Genomic DNA, 6,342 nt, shown 5'->3' on the forward strand with positions numbered 1-6,342 from the left:
TTATAATTCAAAGATTCCTTCCTCCTCTCCCTCTCTTACAGGACTGGGAAATCCTGAGGTCTCTTGACATGCAAGTTACTTCTTCAGTCTGATTGTGTAGACTGGGGAACTTTTGAATCCCCCTCAATTCCAGTAAGCCAGCCTGGTCAAGCACAAGCCACAATAAACCATCCAATTTCTCCAGTGGAAGTTGGGATGCTTGAGAATTCTAACTGTTCGTTGAATTAATAGGGAAATGTCCACCCTTGGCCCCATGTGATGTATAGTCTATTCTACAAGTCTGAGCTTATGCACAAGTCTCCAGTGGAGCAGCACACCAGGGCTCAGGCCCCTTTTGACCTTCCCTTCCAGTTTCTGGATCTGGTGAAGGCAGAAGTTCTTTAATGTCCCAGGATTTCCCCATTGGCATCCAGTCTCCACCAGATGCCTTTGCTTCCCACAACCTACGCAATTTCTCAAGCTTCTAGCAGTCACTGCTTGTTCTTTTTCTGCACAAGTGGGACCAGCATGTTATGGAGGGGGTGACATTAGTGCCTGATAGACATGGTTGTATTGTTTGTAATGAAATTTTCAAGATTTGAAACAAACTAGAGTATGTAGCTCCTGACCAATGTCCTGGCTTGCTCAAGGAGTCCTCATTGGTGAGGAACTTGGTTCTCCTGGTATCTCCCTAAACCTGTACCCCATCCAGTCCAAGCCCACATAGGAGCCAAATCCACACACAGTTCTTGTTACCTACACATAGCTAGGGTCAACTCCCTGGTTATTTTCTCCTAAATCAGCAGCTAGACACACACAAGACTCTAAACTTTTATAGAAGGTTCAGAGTTGGGTTGAATGAGGCTATTTTGTAGACTGATGTTTGCAAATTTCTTTTTAAAGACTTTGAGTGTTTTATGGTTTTTCTTTGGAAACATCCAATAATGCATACCAGGCATGTTTTATAAGACATTCCCTGTCTCCTTTTTAATATACCTGAAGCAATGGGCTGTTGGCTGACTCTTCCCTTTTCTAACATTTGTCCAGTTCACACTGCATTCTTCACTAGTTTCTGAATAACCTTAAGAAGGAAGCAGTCGTTGGGATGAGGTCAAAACATACCAATTCAGAGCAATTATCTATAGCACTAGGGTGTAGAGAGTGGGTGGGGGGATTTGCTAAGTTGGTGCAGGCTGTGTCTCTGACATTGGCACTGACAATGAGAATGGCAGAGCAGCTGCGCACTAGGCTCCACATATGTTGTATTTCAGAGGTTGCTGTTCAGGAAACTGAACTGATTTCTTCACCTTCGTTATAGTTGCAACCAGAAATTCTCTCTATTCTGTACTATTAGAAATTATATATAATACTCTCTACTCCAACTCTTGCACATAGTCAACTGATATTCATTTTTCCTACGTCAGTTCTAAAGTATCCTCTTGTCTGTGTTTACTGTTGGAAACCTACTTATCAATATTGCTAACTAGGAGCAAATATGCTCTATGAACCCAATAATTCAACAGAAAATAAAGAGATTAAAAACTTTGATCTTTCTTTCTTTTCAGAAATTAATTAAAATAGCAACAGCTATCCCTTCCCAAAGCATAGAAAGTGGACCATGATTCAGGAATTTGAAGGAGTAGAGAAAGAGAGAAATAATTTTAATATTAATCCAGACACACTCAATATATATATTTCAACACCATAACAAGTATAGTGTTCATCACATTAGGACCTCATCTCAACCAGTGCTTCCTTCCTATATTTATTCAGAAGCTAATTCTCAGAATCCAGTGAGAATGGAGCAAGGGTTAGAACAGGGTTATGGTTAGACCCTAGGCCATTGCATCAGAGGTTGTTGAATTCCTTAAAAAAGGAGAAACAGGTAACCTTAAATTTCTACTAGAAACATTGTAATTCCCATTGAGTGTGTCTCGATATTAAAATCAAACAACATTCTGACAGGATTCCTGCCATTTTGATGAGTGACTTCCAGTGACAGATGACAGGGGAGTTGAATAATCAGAGGGCTGACTAAGGAAGAAAATTCAGCAGGTGAAATTCAAATACCATCCACAGTCAGAGAGGGCACAAGGGTAGGTCAGACTGTGGAACTCCAACCACTATATTCTTGATCTCAGTGTCATCAATTTTTGGTGCCTAAAATGGAGATCGTGGGGCAAATGTTGAACACCCGAAATTTGAGGTAGTCACTAAGGTCGCCCAATTCTGGACAACCTCTTCACTGATCATGAAAGACCCTGAAACAGTGAACCTGATGGCTCTCAGTCGCGTCATTGCATGTGAGTACAGGAGATCCACTGTGAGAAGAAAGAATCTATAACTGGCTAATGGGTTATACACAGAATCCATTGGATGTCTAAATAACTTTGGTTAGTATTATCATCTTAATATTAAGTCTTTCCCTTATGAACATGATTGTACTTGCACATGTTTGTGTCTTCTTTAATTTCCTTAAAAAACTTTTATTAATTTTACATGCCCGTCTTTTGCCTCCTTACTTATTACTCTTAGATATTTTATTGCTTTTCATTCTGTTATAAATTGAATTCTTTTCATAAATCTCCTTCTCAGATTGTTCATTGTTAGTGTAGATAAATGTAATTGATCCTTCTGTGTTGAATACGTATCCCACACTATTGCTGAGATTATTAGTTTAAAAAGTTTGTTGTTTGATCTTTAGGGTTTTCTACATGTAAGATCATGTCATCTTGGAACAGAGATAATTTGACATTTTTCTTCCCGTTTTGGATGAATCTTATTTATTTTTCTTGTCATTACTGTAACTGAAACTTCCAACACTATACTGACTCTAAGTGGCAAAAGAAGACAGATTTTTCACATTATTGCTCTTAAACAGAAATACTTTCAGGCTTTCACCATCCAGTATGATGTTAGTTGTAAGTTTTTCATATATGGCCTTCATTATATTCAGGAAGACTCTTTCTCTTTGTAGCTGATTCAGTGTTTTTTATCATAAAAGGGTGTTGAATTTTGTCAAGGGCTTTTACCACATCAACTGAGACCATCATGTTGTTTTTCTTTCATCCTGTTGATGTTCTGTATTGCATTTACCAGGCATTTTTCTTGAACAATCCTTTCATTCCAGAAATGAATCCCACTTGGTCATGGTGTAAAATTTTTAGTATCATGCTGAATTCAGTTTTTGAATATTTTTTTTTTTTAGAATTTTTAACTCTTAAATCATATGGAATACTTGTCTTCAGTTTATTTTCTCATACTATCTTTAGCTTTGTATCAAGGTAATACTGTCTTCATATAGTGAGTGAGGAAGTATTCCCTCTTCTTCCATTTTTTGCAAGAATTAAGAATTATTGTTAATTCTGCTTTAAATGCTTACTGTAATTAACTAGTGAAACAATCTGGTACAGGTCTAGTCTTTATTGAGAAGTTTTTCTTCTTCTTCTCCCCAAAGCCTCCTAGTACGTAGTGGTGTATTCCAGTTGTAGGTCCTTTTAGTACCTCTATGTGGGAAGCTGCCACAGCATGGCTTGATGGGCGGTGTTAGGTCTGTGTCCAGGATCTGAATCAGTGATACACTGGGCTGCTGAAGCGGAATGTGAACTTAACCACTTGGCTGTGAGGCTAGCCCTATGGGAGGTTTTTGATTACTGATTCAATCACTTTAATGGTTAAAGGGACTACTCAGATTTCATTCCTTCATGATTCAGTCTTTGTAGGTTATGTTTTTCTAGGAATTTTTCATTTCATCATGATTTTTCCAATTGTTCATATACAGTTTTTCATAGTACTCTCTTTTCTATTTTCTTATTGATCTTCTGTCTCATTGTATTATCCACTATTGAAAGTGCAGTGTTGAAGTTTCCAAATAGTTTTGTAGTGGTGTCTATCCCTCCTTTCAATTCTGTCAATGTGATATTTTTTTTGTGTGTATTTTGGAGGTCTGATGTTTGGTACATATATGTTTATAGGAATTCTATATTCTTGGTGGATTGACTCTTTTATCAATACACAGTAACCATTTTTTCTCTCATGACAATTTTTGTCTTAAATTTTTTTGGCTGTTACTGGTATAGCCACAACAGCCACACTCTCTTCAGGTTAACATACATGAAATTTCTTTTACTATCTTTCTCTTTCAACTATTTGTATCCTTAGATCCAAATTGGATCTCTTATAGGGGACATATACTTGAAGCTTTTTGTTTTTTAAATCCATTCTGCCAATCTATATCATTTGTTTGAGGCTGTTTATTTGCGTGTAAAGTAATTACTAGTAGGGAAGGACTTGCCTTTTTATTTCTTTTTCTATGTGAATTAAATTCCTTATTTCCTCCATTAACATGTTCCTTTGTGATTAGAGGATTTTTGGCTGTGTCACATTGTATTTCCCTTCTCATTTTAAATTGTGTATATTTTATTGTTATTGTCTTTGTGGTTCCAGGAGGATTACAGGCAATATTGTAAAGTTATAATACTTTTTTCAATTGACAGCAATTTAACTGTAGTGCCATATAAAAAGTCTACTTTTATACAGCTCAATTCCCCTCTCGCAATTGATGTTATTGATATCACTGACTTTTTTATACATTGTTGACATGTTAACATAGATGCATAGCTATTTTTATACATTAATCTTTTAAATATTGTAGAAATGAGAAGTTAGAGGTATAAACCAAAATTGAAAAAGTACCTAATTTTATACTTGTCCCGTATTTACCTTTTCTGTAGGTCATTATATCTTCATATAGCTTTAAGTTACTGTCTAGTGCCCATTCATCTGAACCTGAAGCACTTCTTTTACATTTTCTGTAGAGCAGTTCTACTGTCAATGAACACTTTTAGCTTTGATTTGTCTGAGATTGTCTTAATGACACCATCATTCTGGAAGGATATTTTTACCTGATATAGAATTCTTTGGTTCACGTTGTTTTTTTCTTTTAGCCTTTTAAATACATCATCGCACTTCCTTGCCTCCTCAAGGTGTCTGATGAGAAATCTGTTGACAGTTTTATCCAGGATCTCTTGTAACTGATGTGTCATGTTTCCTTTGCTACTTCAAGATAGTCTCTTGTCTTTGTTTTTCAACAATTTGAATATATTGTTTGTAGATGTGGACATTTTTGAGTGTTTCCTACATGTAATTCTTTGAGATTCTCAGATTTATTGATTATTTATGTCTTACATTCAGCTTGGGTAGTTTTTGTTCATTATTTCTTCAGATAATCTCTCTGTCCCACTTTCACTTTCTTCTCCATATGGGACTATGACAAAATGTATATCAGTTCACATGCTGGTGTCCTCTAAGTCCTTTAAGATCTGTTCATATTTCTTCATTTTTTTAACTTTCTTTTTCTTAGGCTTCATAAATTCTATGACTTTTTTGATATTATCATTTTATTCATATATGATTCACCTGATTTCCTTTACTTCCTGTCAAATTTTTCCTTTAGCAATTTCAGCATATATGAGAGAGTTGTTTTATAACTCTCTATCTTTTCCCAATGCTTATGTTTCTTCAGGAATGGTTTTGACCAATTTTTTTCCTTTCTAGAGGATAATGGTTTTGTTTTTTTCTGTATGCTTGTGATGGTACTTAGTGGGGCATTAGAAAAAAGAGCCACATCTCCTACTCTTCTCAGATTGGGTCTGTGCCCTACAAATTCTTCACTTATCAGCATGTCATACTGCTAGTCTTGGGAGCTGCCCAACATGAAACCTGAAAATCTATTCCATTCTTTTCTGAGCATGCTTCTTGCCTAGCATGTGTGTGAAATTTTAATTCCTCTGAATACATGGCTGCTTTTTGAATGTCTTAATATCCCCAAAAGACATACCCCAGATCCTCCTGAGAACTTTATGTAGTCTATTCTATGCCTTCACTCTTAGTCTCTTACTTCTGGCATCTGCACATCTGTAGTCCCCCTGCATCTATAACGAGCCATTCCAGATACTTTTCAGGTCAAGCTTAGGGTTAAGCAAAACAGACAGCTGTCTTTCAGGCAGCCCCCACAAACGTTAGAACATTGAAAATAAGAACTTCTGTGATCACTTTGGTCTGAGACAGGTAACTGGTAACTAGGATGATGCCTCTTACAGACAAAGCCTTCACTGGTCCAGGCAGGGGAAAGGGCAGGAGTGAGTAAAACATGATGTAATTTCCTATCACTTTGAACCTGGCTTTTTCCTAAATGGGTGTTTACTTTGTTTAACTCTTTTCCAGATTTCCTATAAGGTTATTTCAGCTAGTTTCTGGTTGTTTCCTTATGTTCCCATGAGGAAACTCAGAGCTTCCAAGTGCACAATTAAGTTGACATCACTCTATGTATTAAATTTTAAATGGCTTCATAATATTCCATTG

Source organism: Equus asinus, chromosome 29, assembly GCF_041296235.1.
Source record: "Equus asinus isolate D_3611 breed Donkey chromosome 29, EquAss-T2T_v2, whole genome shotgun sequence".
Lineage (NCBI taxonomy): Eukaryota > Metazoa > Chordata > Mammalia > Perissodactyla > Equidae > Equus > Equus asinus.